Here is an 18,299-nt window from a genome sequence, read left to right on the forward strand (position 1 = left end):
AAAATCAAGTTCATTGTGACACGCACAATGCTGGAGGAACTAAGCAGGTCAGGCAGCATCTGTTGGTCGATGTTTCAGGCCAAGACCCTTGATCACAACTCCAATCCGCCCCCTGCTGAGATCTGAAACTAAAAGAAAGATGCTTTCTGAGGTGAGCCCCATAGAAGATGTGTTGTCATTGGAGAGAATCCAGAGGAGTTCAGGAGAACGATTCCGGGAATGAAGGGGTTAACGTATGAGGAGCGCTTGGCAGCTTTGGGCCTGTACTCACTGGAATTTAGAAGAATGTGAGGGGATCTCATTGAAATCTATTGAATGTTGAAAGGACTAGATGGGTGAATGTGGAGAGGATGTTTCCTTTGGTGGGGGCAACCACAATTAGAGGACACAGCCTCAAAATGGAGGGTTGACCTTTTAGAGCAGGGGTAAGGAGGAATTTCTTTTTAGCCAGAGAGTAGTGAATCTGTGGAAAGCTCTGCCACAGACTGCAGTGGAAGCCAAGTCCATGGGAATATTTAAGGTGGAAATTGATCATTTCCTGATTGGTCAGGGCATCAAAGAATATGGTGAGGTGGGTGTAGGGGTTTGGTTCTGGATCAGCCATTATGGAATGGCAGAGCAGACTCAATGGGCTGAATGGCCTAATTCTGCTCCCGTGTCTGATGGTCTTATGCTGATACTCTCTGGCAGGCCAGGGGATAGAGGGGGAAAAAATTGGGTTAAAAATTACAAATGGATGACCTTACAACATTGGGCCAGTTCTGAAACAAACCAAATTAGCAAGTTCTCCCAAAATGTGAATTTTGATACAAAGTCCTAAAAGGCTGCAATGCATCCAGCCTCCAGTTTGCATTAGAACCGTGTGAGAATGAGATGGAGCATTGAAGTGACAGGCCATGGGGTCACCTCTGCAGACGGCATGGAGATGTTCCACACACTAGATCCCCCAATGTGCTGTTGGTTTCTTCTCATAAGGGAGATCACGTAACGTACTAGATGGCAAGAATTGCCAGTGAATCTGGTCGGGGAAGGGTGTGCTGTCCAAGGACACGGTTAAGTACAGAGCCATGGGAAAGTATTCAGCCCGCACAACTACTTTACCAATTCATTTTCTGAGCTCAAAATATTTTGAAGTGGGGATTTTTGAGCTATTCTAAAAACAAAGTGCGTGAAGTCAAATCAAAAGAAACATTCCAAAATCTATCAACAATTAAAAATGATCAAAATTGAGGCTGAAAAAATACTCATCCCCCTTTTAATTACTAGTGTGGCACGTGGCCAAGTGGTTAAGGTGTTGGACTAACGATCTGAAGGTCGTGAGTTCGAGCCCCAGCCAGGGTAGCGTGTGTGTCCTTGAGCAAGGCACTTAACCACACACTGCTCCAGTCCACCCAGCTGAAAATGGGTACCGGCAAAATGCTGGGGGTTAACCTCGCGATAGACTGGCGTCCTATCCAGGGGGGAGTCTCGTACTCTCAGTCGCTTCACGCCACGGAAACCGGAAATAAGCATCGGCCTGATGAGCCTATAGGGCTCGGGACAGACTTTTAATTACCATGCTAACTTTCCTTGGGTGCAGTACTGTGCACAACATTACCAACTCACCCAATCTGTTGGTGTGGAAAATTGGAGGATCACCTGTTTTTCAATGTATTCATAATAAATACCCTTTCTGTTAAAGTCCAACAGTGTGGTAGATTTTGAACAGAACAAACCAAAATGAAGGCAAAAGAACATTCAAGAGACGCACAGATCTGGGGAAGGGTATAAGGCCATCTCAAAGGCACTGACCATACCTCTGAGCTCAGTGCAGCCCATCATGAAAAAGTGGAAGAAATACGAAACCACAGCCACACTGCCTAGGTCAGTCCACCCCTCTAAACTGAGTTGCCGGAGAAGAATGGCACTTTAAAGAGCGGCTTTTGTGATGCCAACAGTCACTCAGCGGCTGCAACTCAAGATAAGGTTCACGGCTTCACAATCTCCAAGGCCTTGCACTAAAAGGGTGTTCATGGAAGAGTGGCAAGGAAGAAGCCCTGGCTAATAAAAAAAAAAGCATACCCTTGCCTGTAAAGACTTGGCATGGTGCCACTTGGAAGATACTGTAAAGACGTGGAAGAGTCTTGTGGCCGGATGAAACAAGTGGAACTTTCTGGCCTCAACACTGTGTGACATGAATCTAACACTGCACATCAGCCAGGTGACACCGTCCCTACTGTAAAGGGGGAGGTAGCATCGTGCTATGGGGATGCTTTTCAGCTGCAGGGTTGGAAATCTGGTCAGGATTGAGGGGAAGGAGAACGCTGCTAAATACAGAGAGATCCTGGATTAGAAACCTGGTGGCCTCCACCAGAAATCTTCAACTGGGGGGGGGGGGGGGGGGAGTTCATTTCTCAGGAGGACCACAGCCCAGAGCAACCACGGAGTGACCCAGTTAGAGTCTTGACCTTAACCCGATTGAACATCTCTGCCGAGACCTCGAGATTACTGTCCACTGCCACTTCCCAAACCAAGATGGCACAACTTGCGATCTTGCAACTTTGCGAGGAGGAGGAGGAATAGGGGTTGTGCAAAGCTAATAGAGATTTATCCAAAAAGACTACCGGTCGTAATATCTGCGAGAGGTGGTTTAACTAAATGCTGAGCAAAGGGGGGGATGAATACTTTTGAACTGCAGACATTTCAGTTTTTGAAGCTTTAGATTTTTTCATGCTTTATAATTTACCCTGTTTTTTGGGCTCTAAAGTGGGGGGGGGGGAAGGAGTGTGCGATTCATGAATAAAAATTCTCAGTTGAACTGATCAAAGTTCCTGGCTGTAATACTCATTTACATGAACAAAGGGTTGGAGGCCGACTACCTTTTCAAGGCACTGGGCTTGGTGAGAATGTAACATAGGTGATGGTGTCAGGGTGACTTACAGGCGTGGAGGGGCTAGGGTGTGATACTAGGATTTTGGAGCCCATGGTCCTACCAACTCTGGACCTTCACACACTCTCCAAGTGCCCCAGCCAATAGCGAAGAACGTGGAATACAAAGCAGCCAATAGTTTGCCACTGACTGCCAGAAGGTGTTTGCAAACTGAAGGTGGGGCACTGCAAAAAAAAAACCCAAACCATTTCCACCCCATCTGCCTCTTGTCATTTGGTAGTGAAGTTTAAAAATGAGTCATGACCAGCCCCAGGTAAATCTAACTTCATAAAATACTTCAAGATTGGAAAGGAAAATTCTTGATCTTGGAGCTGGGAACACCACTGCAATTCCTGGGCTCTCAATGGCATCCAGTGCAAAGCTGCCTTCAGCGCTGGAGCCCGATCTATCCTCCTGCCCATTCAATTCTTTCAAAGAACAAACAAAGAACAATACAGCACAGTGCCGGCCATTCGGCCCACAATGTCGTGCCAACCCTTAAACCCTGCCTCCCATATAACCCTCCATATACCTGTCCAGTAGTCTCTTAAATTTCACTAGTGTATCTGCCTCCACCACTGACTCAGGCAGTGCATTCCACGTACCAACCACTCTCTGAGTGTAAAACCTTCCTCTAATATCCCCCTTGAACTTCCCTCCCCTTACCTTAAAGCCACGTCCTCTTGTACTGAGCAGTGGTACTTCCATTGGCACACAGCATGTTCCATCCACAGAATGTACTGAGGTCACTGACAGCTCGGGGCGTCGGAGTTCAACTCCGGCATCACCTGTTTGGAGTTTGTACACCCTCCCACAGTCCAGGGATTTGCACCGGTTAGTAGGTTAATCGGTCAGTGTCAATTGTCCCATGATTAGGTTGGGGTTAAATCGTGGGTTGCTGGGCGGCGACCGAGCGGTATCTGAATAGGTAAGTAACCATTCTAAATCCGTGTCCCACACCTTGAAGGACAAGGGCAGGAAGGTTCTGGGGACACAAAACGCCTCCTCCACGGAGTCGGGTAACTCCCCCCAAAACGCTCTCTCTTCACTTCTGCAGTGGTTCATGAAGGTGGCTCTCCGCTGCCACCGTGCGGCTGATTAGGGATGCGCAGGAAATGCCGGCTTGCCGCGAATACCCTTGTCAATTAAACCGTTTATTTAGAGAGGGGAAAAAAATCGGTTGTAGGCTTGGTCATCGAGTTAGAGAGCACTACAGCACAGAAAAAGGCCCTTCTGGCTGATCACCAAAGGTTACACACCATTCCAACTGGGAGAGATTTCCCTGGATTTTCCTCTCTCTCCACACGCTTTACAAAATAATCCGCTCCGCCACCACCTTTCGAAAGCACCCAGGAATGCAATAATGGTCACAAGAGTGACCCAGCAGATCAGGTAGCATTTACGCAAAGGAACGAACGACATTTCAGGCCGAGGCCCTTCACCTGGACCTTTGCAGAGGGATGAAATTTTGCCTGGATGATTTCTTTGCTGTCCTTTGCTGAGAGAGGGCGAGAAGGCTGGGTCTTCATCGGCCGTTTCATCTGAAGGATGGTTCACAGCAAAGCCAGAGTGGTGGGGCCTTAAAATCTAAACCTGGGTAATTTTCTCTGGAGGACGGAGGCTGAGGGAGATCGAGTAGAGATTTAAAAGATTATGAGAGGCATAGATAGAGTAGACAGGGAGTATCTGTTTCCCAGGGTAGAAATATCTAGTACCAGAGAGCATGCATTGAAGGTGAGAGGGGTAGGTTCAAGGGGGATGTGAGGGGTAAGTGTTTTACTCAGGAGTGTTGGGTGCCTGGAATGTGCTGCCTGGTGTGGTGGTGGAGACAAATACACGAGAGGCTTTTACAAGACATTCAGATAGGCACATGGATGTGAGGAAGATGGAGGGATATGGACGTGGTGTAGGTAGGAGGGATTAGTGTTTGGGTGTTTTGGATTTTCTTTTTAGCTGGGTCAGCACAACATTGTGAGCCGAATGGCCTGTACTCTTTTACCTTCTATGAGGTTTTAGCCCCTGATTCAAATCCAAGCAAGAGAATATTATTCTTGCAGTGAAATCCGATGGGATATGCACCCAGAGCCGCTTTATTAGTTACATCTGTACACCTGCTCGTTAATGCAAATATCTAATCAGCCAATCACGTGGCAGCAACTCAGTGCATAAAAACATGCAGACATGGTCAAGAGGTTCAGCTGTTGTTCTGTCAAACATCAGAACGGGGAAGAAATGTGATCTGAGTGACTTTGACCCTGGAATGATTGTTAGTGCCAGATGGGGTGGTTTGAGTATCTCAGAAACTGCTGATCTCCTGGGATCTTCTTGTATAGCGGTCTCTAGAGTTTACAGACAATGGTGTGAAAAACAGAAAAAATAATCCAGTGAGTGCCAGTTCTGTGGGTGAAAATGCCTTGACAGGTCAGAGGGGAATAGCCAGACTGGTTCCAGATAACAGGAAGGTGACAGTAACTCAAATAACCACACGTTACAATGGCGGTGTGCAGAAGAGCATCTCTGAACGCACACAGCATGTTGAACCTTGAAGTGGATGGGCTACAGCAGCAGAAGACTACAAACATACACTCACAAGTGTAGAATAGGGATGATTAATGAGGACCATGGTGTCCCAACATCAAAATAAAACTGATGATATTCTGAGCAATCTCCAAATAAGGATGAACAAAATATGGGACAGATTTCAGGGGACCACATAAGAAATTATACAAGAATAGACTCCGACAACATCTGTGGGTTTTCTTTCAGGGACAACACATACAAAATGCTGGAGGAACTCAGCAGGTCGGGCAGTGTCTATGGAGGAGAATAAAGAGTTGATGTTTCAGGCCAAGAATCTACATCAGGACTGGAAAGGGAGGGGGTAGATTGCAGAATAAGAAGATGAGGGGGAAAGGAAGGAGTACATACAAGCCATTTGGTGATTGGTGAGACCAAGTGGGGGGGGGGGGAGAGAGCAGAATGATGTGAGAAGCTGGAAGGTGCTAGGTGGTACACCTAAAGGGCTGAAGAGAAAGGATTCTGACAGGAGAAGAGAGTGGATCATGGGGGAAAGGGAAGACAAGTGGACACCAGAGGGAGACGGTGGGCAACTTCCTTTCTGGGGGTGTGGAGTGGGATGTTAAATGGCCCATTCTGTATGGACCCTGTAATCCACCTCTCCTGCACAGACTCACTCGCTCTCGGCTGGCGAACATATCGATAAATTCCCGTTGTGTCCCCAGGCAGATCTGAAATAAATGGTAAACACAAAGTACACTGCAGATGCTGTTGTCAAATCAACACGTACAAACAAACTGGAGGAACTCAGCAGGTCGGGCAGCATCCGTGGAAACGAGCAGTCAACGTTTCGGGCCGAGACCCTTCGTCAGGACTGAAGAGGGAGGGGCCTTTCCTAACAATGACTGTGAACAAGCCATAGCCCTAACAAGCTAATTGAGGTCTGAGACCTTGGTAAAAGTTATCTGAGAGCTCAAATCTCTTGGGGCGCCCAAACTTTTGCATGGTGCTCCTTTCCTTTTTTACACTCTAAAATTGTACAGAACAAAACTAATACACTAATCTTGCTTAAAATGTTGAAAAGAATGTTTCATCTTTAACTTTATGACTTTTGGAGATCAGTTCATCTTCTACTCACTTAACTATTCACAGTAACAGAAATTTTGACCAGGGGTGCCCAAACTTCTGCATGCCACTGAATGATGCTAATACATTCATCTCAGCAATAAAAGGCAAGGGGACAGATTAAGGATAGATTGAGGGGCAATCAAAATGCTCACACAGACGCGCTGGCTGGCCTCCTAACGGAGACTAACAGTGGGGGGCAATAAGGAATAGAGTGCGTCTGGTAGATCAGGTGTCATATCTGACGGCATGACCTCATCGAGATCCAAGGGGGAGGGGGATAGCTTTTCCCGGAACCGAATCACGAGCTTTGCGGCCAACAAACCAAAGGAGAGAATCAGCTCAGAAGGAAGGAGATTGGAGATAGAGACAGAGAGAGATTTGGAGCCTGGCAACCCTGAGCTATCACTCCCACAACTCGGGATGTCTCAGAGGACATTTGAAGAAATAAAAAGCTTTATCTTGACTGGTCACTGATGTAATATTGGAACATACTAGAAACACAGTGGCATCGCAAATACTGGGACAAGAGACTTGCTGTTCCTTCAGCATTTTAGACAATAGACAATAGCTGCAGGAGTAGGCCATTCGGCCCTTCGAGGCAGCACCCCCATTCACTGTGATCATGGCTGATCATCCACAGTCAGTACCCCGTTCCTGCCCTCTCCCCATATCCCTTGACTCCGCTATCTTTAAGAGCTCTATCTAACTCTTTCTTGAAAGCATCCAGAGAATTGGCCTCCACTGCCTTCTGAGGCAGAGCATTCCACACCCCCACAACTCTCTGGGTGAAGAAGTTTTTCCTGAATGTTTTTCAGTTCTTCCATTGCTCTATCTGTAGCTTTGGGTGTTGGGAACTTGTCACAGCCATGGCAGGATGAGGATTTAGGCAACCTGTGGACAAACACTTCACTGAAACCAAAAAAAAAGCAGCTTTTTAAAAAATTATGCAATCGAAAAATAGCTACAGCCCTTAGCGAATTGTGCTCCGAATCCTTTTTGTCCGAGTTCACACCAGTCCCAAATTTAGAGCTATTTCTTTTTCCTGGGATCCATCTTTCCAGGGCTGGATAGCACTTGCCTTGAAAAATACCGTCTGTACCTAATAAAATGCTACTGCGTGTACGTTCATGGTCATTTGCTGATGTAGCCCAATTCACATTTCTTCCCCCATTCTGAGTTTGGTCTGAACAAGACCACAGGACATAGGAACAGAATTAGGCTACTTGGCCAGCAGATCACGGTTGACTTGTTGTCCCTGTCAATCCCATTTTCCTGCCTACTCCCTGTAACCTTTGATGTCCTGACTAACCAAGAACCTATTAGGCATCCGTTAGTCTCATGAGACTATGGATTTGCGCCTTGGAAGGTTTCCAGGGTGCAGGCCTGGGCAGGGTTGTATGGGAGACCAGCAGCTGCCCAAGCTGCAAGCCTTCCCCTCTCCACGCCACCGATGTTGTCCAAGGGAAGGGCACTAGGACCCAAGCAGCTTGGCACCGGTGACGTCGCAGAGCAATGTGTTGTTAAGTGTCTTGCTCAAGGACACATCACGCTGCCTCAGCTGAGGTTCAAACCAGTGATCTTCAGATTACTAGACCAACGCCTTATCCACTAGGCCACTCGCCAACACAATCAGAAGAACCTATTAACCTCAGCTTTAAACATACTGAATGACTTGGCCACTACAGCCATCTGTGGCAATGAATTCCACAGATTCACCACCCTCTGGCTAAAGAAATTCCTCCTTATCTTTGTTCTAAATGCACATCTCTCTGTTCTAAGGTTGTGCCCTCTGGTCCAAGACTCCCCCACTATAGGACACATCCTCTCCAAATCCACTCTGTCCAAGCTTTTCAAAGGCCTTGAGTTGCAGCCACATGATTGGCTGATTAGATAATTGCATTAACGAGCAGGTGCCTGGGTGTGCCTAATGAAGGTCACAGAGTGTAGACAACTGGAAGGTCACAGCTGGTCTCAGGATCTTGTTTCAGGACCTCAATCTGAAGTGTCAGCTGATCCTTTGCCTCCTTAGAAGCTGCCTGGCCCACTGACTTTCTTCCAGCAGTTCACCTTTTGCTCCAGATACCAGTATTTGCAACCTCCTGTGTTTTCAAACAAGCTTTAGGTCTTCTTAACAAAGACTCTATGTAATGGCAAAAACACCCCAACACCCAGACCCTGTTGAACATGGAGATGAACCAATTACAGAACTGAAACTGAAACGTGGAAACTGTAAATGACTTGATGGAACTCAAAGGAATACAGTCCTAACCCATTCAATCTTTTCTTATAACTCAGCACCATCCTTGTAAATTTTCTCTGTCTGCTTACACCTTTCCTGTAGGTAGGTGACCCCAACTGGACTCAATACTCGAAATTAGGCCTTACTAACATCTTACACAATTTTAACATAACATCCCATCTCCTGTACTCAACATGTTGATTTATGAAGGTCAATGTGCCAAAAGCTTTCTCTACAACCACATCTACCTGTGACACCATGTTCAATGAATTATGGACCTGTATTCCCAGATCCCTCTGTCCTGTCACACTCCTTGGTGCCATACTGTTCACTATGTAAGACCTACTCCAGTCAGTTTACCAAAGTACATCATCTCGCACTTACCTGGATTAAATTCCATCTGCCATTTTTCAGCCCATTTTTCCAGCTGGTCCAGATCCTGCTGCAAGCTTTGATAGTCTTCCTCTTTGTCCACTACACCCTTAGTCTTGGTGTCACCTTTGCTGATCCAGTTAACCAAATTATCATCCAGATCAAAGGTACAGATGACAAGCAACAACGGACCCAGCACTGATTCCTGTGGCACACAGCTGGTCACTGGCCTCCCGTCAGAGAGACAACCATCTACAACCACTCTCTGGCTTCCTCTGCAAAGACAACGTCTAATCCAATTTATGACCTCATCTTGAATACCAAGCGACTGCAGCTTCTTGACCAACCTCCCATGCGAGACCTTGTCAAGGACCCTGCTGAGGTCCATGTAGACAACATCCACTGCCTTGCCTTCATCCACCTTCCTCGTCACTTCCTAAAAAGATTCTATGACGTTTGTTAGACGCGACTTACCACGCGCAAAACCAGGTTGACTATCCCTAATCAGTCTCTGTCTATCCAAACACATGTATATCCAGTCCCTTCCAATAACTTTGGCATTACTGATGTCAGGCTCAACGCCCTATCATTTCCTGCCTTATTCTTAAAGCCTTTCTTAAACAGCAAGACAACATTAGCTACCCTCCAACTCTCCCGCACCCCACCCGAAGCTAATGGTGTTTTAATTATCTCTGCTAGGGTCCGGCCCCATTTCTACACTTGCCTCCCACAGGGTCTGAGGTCCTGGGAATTTATCCACCCTCACTTGCCAGTAGAACTAATTTAAGAAAAAAAACACTCTCAGCCTAAAATCGCAACTGTGTGAAAGCAGGTCAGGAGTTGGCCTCTGATGGGCATTGGAAGCACCCTGCTCGTGGACTGTTTGTCCCACTCCCATCAGGGAAAAGGCTAAGCAACATCCACACCAGAATGTTACGCCCCCCCAAGCCATCAAGCTGATCAACACCTCCACCCATTAACCTACCCCACCACCCCATGTTTCAGATCCCCTCTGCAGTACCTTGGAGAGTTCCTCTTGCCAAATACCTTTGTCACCTGATCATTTCCTACCAGAGTCACCTTACATACAGATACTCCTGACGTAGTGTCACTTTATTTACATAAAATCAATCCATGTCTATAAGCTAATCTGATGTATACATGGCCACAGTCAACGGTTATTTGTGCATTGCATGTTATAAGATCGCTTTTATATTTATACTTATTGTGTTTTTTATGCTGCATCAGATCCGGAGTAGCAATCGTTTCATCCTCTTGTACACTTGTGTGCTGAAGAATGAGAATAAACAATCTTGAATCTTTAATCTTGAATCTTGACAGGACGTGATTTGATGCATCTGTATGCTGAAAACAATCTCATTATTATTACACACTTATTCACTAACAATTTTCCAATATTTATGAGTGTGTAGGAAGATATCCCATTCAGCACTGTACTTAACGTGCTGTTGAGACACAGCCTAGGATGCGCTGGGACACATCGCCAGTGATGTAACTTGGGGTCTTCGGGCGTTTCGGGTCTTTCGCCATCAGACACCCTCACCCAGGTGAACGGCCGGGGTTGATCAGACCCCGGCTTGTGTCCCAGCAGCAATGGTCCATGGGTCACACCTCTTGATCCACAGCCATCCAGAGGCTCGCTCAGCAGCCTCTGTGGTGGTCCTGATGGCTCTTCTCTTTGCAGCCCCCATTTTGTCGTGGTGAGAGTAGGTTCTGCACAGCGAGCAGCCAGCAAAACCTCTGCACTCTGCCTCTATAGGCTCACATCGTGCCCTCCCTCCCAGGTTAGGTTCAAAGGGGGATGTGAGGGGTATATCTTTTACTCAGAGAGTCATGGATGCCTGGAATGTGTTGCTGGGTCTGGCTTTTAAGAGATGTTTGAATAGGCTCATGGATGTAAGGAAGATGGAGTGACCTGGTGTCGATAGGAGGAATTAGGGGATTTGCTTTTTAGTTGGACTGGCATGACATTGTGGGCCGAATGGCCTGTCCCTGTGCCGTACTCTTCTATGTCTGTGTCTATACTTGGCAGCTCAGATAACATCTGAGGAAAGAAGCAGAGATAATGTTTCAGATTGAAGATCTTTCATCTGAATTTCCATTTCTCTGTGTTTTTACTTCAATCAGCTTTTCCTCCCTGATTACCCAAGCACAAATAGGTCCCTTGGGGCCTAGTCATTTCCGAATCTGTCACTCTGACAGCCCGACTGTGTCACCAGTGGACCTCTAACAATTACGCTGTACCCTACAGACCCAATAACCCTGTATGTAAACTAAACTTACAAATAGCAAAAGGAGACCAGGATTCTTCGGCACATCATAAACACGAGAAACTCTGCAGATGCTGGAAATCCGAAGCAACACAGGCAAAATGCTGGAAGAACTCAGCAGGCCAGATAGCGTCCGTGGAAATGAATAAACAGTCGGCGTTTCAAGCCGAGACCCTGCTTCGGGACTGCGAATGAAGGAGGAAGACGGCAATGTAAAAAGGTACGGGGAGGGGAAGTCGACTAGCTGGAAGGTGATGGGTGAACCCAGGTGTGTGGGGAAGGACAAGGGCTGGAGAAGAAGAAATCTGACAGGAGAGGAGAGTGGACGATGGGGGAAAGGGGAGGAGGAGGGGACCCAGGGGGAAGTGATAGGCAGGTGAGAAGAGATAAAAGGCCAGAGTGGGGAATAGAGGAAGAGGGGATGGGGAGTGAAAGAAACGACTGGAAGGATAAATTGATGTTCATGCCATCAGGTTGGAGACTACCCAGATGGAATATAAGGTGTTTCTCCTCGGGTGGCCCCATCCTGGCACAAGAAGAGGCCAGGGACCGACATGTCAGAATAGGAAAGAGAATTGGAGTTAAAACGTTTGCTGGATGAAGTGGAGGTGCCCTCCGCATTACTGCCCTTCAACCATCTCTCAACTCTATTTTCCCGTAACAACATACTGAGTTAGATCAGGAACAGGCCATTCAACCTATTGAATCTGCCCCGATAAGCTAACTGGATCAAAAACATAAAATACTGTGAATATTCACCAGGGCAGTGAGTATCTGTGGAAAGAGAAGGAAACCAAGAACCTTTAAACGGATACAAGTTCCTGAGAGTTCACAGTATGGATGACCTCACCTGGTCCCTCAGTATCTCCTCTTTACGCTTTGGCTCTTGGTCGGGTCACCCACGCCAAACAGGTCAAAGGGTAGAGTTCAGACAAAGTATGATCTACTGGTCTTCCAGGTTTGGGGTTCAGCTCAGGGCTAACGACCCTGACTGGTAAAACAAAACTGTTATGGAAACAGCAATGGAGAATCTTTCTACATCTGAGTGTGATGGTATTCCTGAGTCGCCAGCCGAGACTTGTATCACTGACAGCAGTGAAACCCGAGAGGAAGCTACTGACACGATGAAGGAAGCCCTGAACGCTGCCAGAAATGGAGGACCTTCATTGCTGCCCTAAACGCCTGTGGCATACCGGGTATTATTTTGTTTTTGAATAACAAATATAGACAATTTCAAAATAATGGTGCATGATTGGATCAGCCCATGATTGAATGGCAAGGCAGACTCGATGGGCTGAATGGCCTACTTCTGCTCCTATATTTTATGGTCTTATGGAAAGTTGTCAATGGTTCAGTGGTTCCATTTAATATCAGAGAACATTTAAAGTATACTACCTGAAATTTGTATTCTCCACAGACATCTGCAAAACAGTAGAAAAAAACCGAAAGAATGAATGACAGAAATGTCAGAACCTCAAAACCCCCTCTCACTTCCATACACAAGCAGCAGCAGAAGTATTGAGCCACCCCTCCCCTGACTTGCTCCAGCAAAAGTGCCGGCCCCTCCAACCCCCACCATGCAAGCAGTAGAAAAGCCCCTAAAGAGACCCTGAAAAGAGACGTCAAAACCTACAGTCCATCTCAGCACCTTGGTATCTCAGACAGGCTCTCTCTCTCACGCCAGAGAGGGAGAGAGAGGTCACCCCTTCAACAACGAGAGTGCAGATCAGTAGCTCACTGTTCCAATGTTACAAACTTCCACGTCGCTTTTCCAAGCCCCCTAACTCAAGGACTGACGGTCCTTCAGCCTCTATTGAGAGACAGAGGGACAGGGCTTTCTCCTGGCAACCGCACACACCGTCTGCTGTCCCGCTGGTACAGTCTCCCACGGCTCTTCGGTCGGAGAGACCAGTGAGGAATTGTGTTGTCTATGCTCACCAAGGCACACGTCTTCCAGGCTATTTCTAGAGAGAGCGAAACGTCAGGCCACGCAGCCGGTCTGAAGACACTCTGCAAGTGAAGAACCATAGTTTGTTCTGCAGATCACGGACTCAGACAGAACTCTTGAAAAGAAAAGAATGACATAAAAGAAGAAGAACAAGCTGTTTCGTGGATGAACTGGAAGCAGTCACCCGTATCTGCAAAAGTTGCTGGCACCATCTTTATTAGGTACAGCGGTACACCTGCTCATTGATGCAAGTATCTAATCAGCCAATCACGAGGCAGCAATTCAATGTATAAAAGCATGCCGACGTGGCCAGGAGATCCAAGAGAGAAAAAAAACATGAACTCATCCAGTGAGCGGCAGCTCTGTGGGTGAAAACGCCTCGTTAATGCGGGAGATCAGAGGAGAACGGCCAGACTGGTTTAAGCTGACGGGAAGACGACAGTAACTCAGATAACCACACGTTACAATAATAGAGTGCAGAAGAGCGTTGCTGAACATACAACGTGTCGAACCTTGAAATGGATAGGCTACAGAAGCAGAAGTCTATGAGCATACCCTCAGTAGCCACTTCATTCGGTACAGGAGGTAGTAATAACGCGTTCACTGAGAGTATATTCTGCATTCTGTATGTTTTTACCTTCCTTTGGCACTACCTCCATGTATTTATGAATGATCTATCTGGCTAGCATACAAGCAAGATTTATCACTGTATCTTGGTACATGTGACAATAGTAAACCATCCAACCAAGAATTTATCACTAACTACTAGCCCTTATTTATTTATTGAGACACAGCGCAGAATCGGTCTTGCCAACACTGCGAGCCACGCCGCCCAGCAATCCCCTGATTTAATCCTAGCCCAATCACGGGACTACTTACAGTGGCCAATTAACCTACCAATCGGTACGCCTTTGGACTGTGGGAGGAGATTGGAGCAGCCGGAGGAAACCCACGTGGTCACGGGGAGAGCGTACAAACTCCTTACAGGCAGCAGCAGGAATTGATCTCCGGTCACCTGGACTGTAAAGTGTTGCGCTGACCGCTACGATAGCGGGCCACCCCTCCCCAGTCCCACAGATCGCCTCGGACTTCTTTCTCTTCTCTGTGCTGGCCACTTCACCGCTCCACTTTCAATCCTGCTAAGACCATAAGATATAGGAGCAGAATCAGGCTATTCAGCCCATTGAGTCTGCTCCGCCATTCCATCATGGATGAGTTATTATCTGTCTCAACCCATTCTCTTGCCTTCTCCTCATAACCTTTGACACCCTGTTTAATTCAGAGTCTATCAACCTCCACTTTAAATATACCCAATGGTACACAGCCGTCTGCGGTAATGAGTTCACACATTCACCATCCTCTGGCTAAAGAAACATAATGTTTTTCGACCCACTGATTTCTTCCAGCAGACTGTTATGATGAAGGGTTTCGGCCCGAAACGTCGTTACTACCTCCTCCCATAGATGCTGTCTGGCCTGCTGAGTTCTGCCAGCATTTTGTGTTTTTATTTATTTCCAGCATCTGCAGATTCACTCGTGTTACTTGCAGTTTATTGGTTTGAAGGAAAATAAAAGTATGTTAATTACACCTTTAACGTACATTCTCCATACTACCCCATCCACGGTCTTTACCAAATACATTTTATGATTTTCACTTCACTCACCTGTCCTAGCCCTGTTTTCAGCCATGGCTGCTTGCTGAACTCACCATCTCCCCCTGGTGGCCAGCTAAGTCACTGCACAAGGCATTCATTCTAACCGAGGCTTCCAAGTTCTTTAGCCTGCCCAAATGAAAATGAAACTGGAGTTCTCCCTTTGTGTTAAAATTTAGGCTCCTCGACTAACACGTTACTCATGAAACGCACATCAAACTAGCTTGGGAAATGTGTCACCACTCCTTCAAATCCTAACACACACCCTCCCTTCACCAGAGAATAAGAGTCACTCAGGTTTAATATCACTGGCGTATGTCGTGATTTGTCATCTTGCCACAGCAGAACATTGCAAAATATAATATAAAAACTATAAATTGCAATAAGAAGTACATATATACAGCTCGGGTGCCTAAGACTTTTGCACGGTAACGGATTGACGTTATGTATCGCACCGAAATGCTGCTGCATTAAAAAAAAATTCATGAGCTATGTGAGTGATGATAAACCTGATTCTGATCTGGGTCTCTATTGTGGACTGAGAGTGGGAAGGGGGCAAGGAGAGGGGAATCATGGTTGGGAAAAGGGGAAGGGAGAGGGGAGGAGTGGGAAGTACCAGAGAGACATTCGGTAATAATCGATAAGCCAACTATTTGGAATCAAATGACCTCTCCTTGTGTCTCAGGACTGGTAGTTTCTGTACTTGTGCCACCCCACTGCTCCCCTAACTCCTGACACTCCTCTGCCATCTGTCCCATCCCGTCCCATGGTGCTCCACCCTCACCATTCCCAACATCCTTTGCTCCCGCCAGATTTACAACCTCACTCTCCGCTCATCGTTCACATATAGAGTACTGTGCAAAAGTCTCTCTATATATAGCTAGGACTTGAACACTGTATTGTTTTTTAAAAAAAAAGAGAGGAAAAAATAGTGGGGTAGTGTTCATGGGTTCAACGGCCATTCAGTATAGGGCTGAAGAAGAAGGAATCTGATAGGAGAGGAGAGTGGACCATGAAAGACAGGGATGGAGAAGGGGCACCAGAGGGAGGTGATGAGAAAAGAAGGGGTAAGAGGGGAGACAGTATAGGGAATGGAAAAAAAGAGAATGGGAGGGTTTAGAAATTACGGTAAGTTGGAGATTCAATATTCATGGTGTCAGGTTGGCGGATGGAATATGAGGAGTTTCTCTTTCCCTCGTCGTGGAAGTAGAGGAGGCCATGGTCTGACATGTCAGAATGGGAATGGGAAGTGGAATTAAAATTGGTGGCTATCTTGAAATCGTGCCTGTTGTGGAAGACGGAGTGAAGGTGCTCGATGAATCAATCCCCCAATCAACATCGGGTCTCACAATTGTAAAGGGGAACAAAATAGTTGTTACTACAGATCCGATGCAACACAAAAAAACACACAAAAGATGAAGAACACAATAATAATTTTTAAAAATCGATTAATATATAAGATAGCTTTTATACATAGCTTTATTTTATGTCTATAAAATGACGCTAGGCTGTACATAAGATGATTAACAGGAAATGATAAAGTAGTGGTGGAGGGGTGGGTGAGGTGTTGATCAGCCTTACTGCTTTGGGAAAGGAACTGTTTTGGAGTCTGGTGGTCCTGGTGTGGCTGCTTCGTGGGACAAACAGACCAGAAGCAAGTAAACTGTTAGTGTGAATGATAAGCTGCTGGTGTAAAAGAGAGAGAGGGAACCCTGCAAGAAGTCTGATCTCTGACCAGTGAGAAGTGGCAGGGTCATCACCCTTGTTCAGTTCCAAATGGGTTTATTATTTTCATCAGCCCTGCCCTCACCCAGCCTCAGTGTTCGAGACAAGAGAGCCAATGATGCGGTGGTGTTCCCTGAGCTTGGCAATTAACTTGCAGACGTTTCGTCACCAGTCGAGGTGACATCCTCAGTGCGCAGTTGTTGGTGTTTCTCTCTGGGAGGGCTCATGTTTGTATAGTCCTCCACCCCACCCCCCCACACTTCATTCACTTGCTTGGTCCTGATTGGCTACTCCTTCAGCTGGCCTTTGAATTCTATTGGCCCTTAGGGGTTCATAGAAGGCATCAATTTCGATATGAATAAATCATACAGAAAAACACAAGGATGAGGATGAGGATGAGGATGAGGATGAGGATGAGGATGAGGGTGTCACGTTGACTGGTGAGGAAACGTCTGCAAGATAATTGCCAAGCTCAGCGAACACCACAGCATCAAACGCCTCGACACGAGCTACCAACATTCACCACCATCCCAAAGAGAGCCTGTTATTAAAATCATCCCGAAGAGGACTCGTGGTAGAAATATTTCCTGCTGCTTACAACAGAGCAAACCCTTACGCTCAATAAGCAAAAATAGATTGCTGGAACTACTCAGAAGGTAAGGCAGCAATTATGGCAAAAGGAAAGGAGTTACTGGTATAGGACAAGGCATGTTAGTATACTGAGCTAGGTCCAGCATGGGTACAACCCTCTCCACCATTGAGAATATCTTTAAGAGGCAGTGACTCTACAAGGTAGAGTCCCTCACTAAAGGCCCTCACTCTCTGGGATGTTTCCTATACAACCTCAGGAAACAAAGAGGCCCCTTTAGAACAGAGATGAGGAGGAATTTCTTCAGCCAGAGGGTGGTGAATCTGTGAAATTCTTTGCCACAGTCGGCCGTGGAAGCCATGTCATTGGGTATATTGGTTCTTGATTAGTAAGAGTGTCAAAAGTTACGGGCAGAAGGCAGGAGAATGGGGTTGAGAGATAATAAATCAGCCATGGTGGAATGACAGAAGACTCAATGGGCTGAATGGCCTAATTCTGCTGCTATGTCTTATAGTCTTAAGATATGTCCTTTTCTCGTTACTACCATTGGGGAGGAACGTAAGCTTGAAGACCCACACATAACATATTAGGAACAGCATCTTTCCCCTCCATCATTCACAGTCCCTGAACCCGCAAGCAGTACTTTGTTTCTTGCGTTTTTTTGTATGATTTATTCATTTTTGGAACTAATAATAACTTTTTATGTACTGCTACTGCAAAACAACAAACCTTATGACATATGTTGGTGATAATAAACCTGACCGATACTTTCACTGCTGAAAAGAGCCTTTCACTTCACAAATTGCTGATGTCACTGAGGATCTGGCCAATCAAGAAGAGAGGCAGGTTGAGAACTGATCGCAATGGCGATAGGATTGACTTCGACGGCACAAAACTACTGTGCTGTGCCAATGGCTTTTGGAACCGCCTG

Source organism: Hemitrygon akajei, chromosome 31, assembly GCF_048418815.1.
Source record: "Hemitrygon akajei chromosome 31, sHemAka1.3, whole genome shotgun sequence".
In the NCBI taxonomy this organism is placed as follows: Eukaryota; Metazoa; Chordata; class Chondrichthyes; order Myliobatiformes; family Dasyatidae; genus Hemitrygon; species Hemitrygon akajei.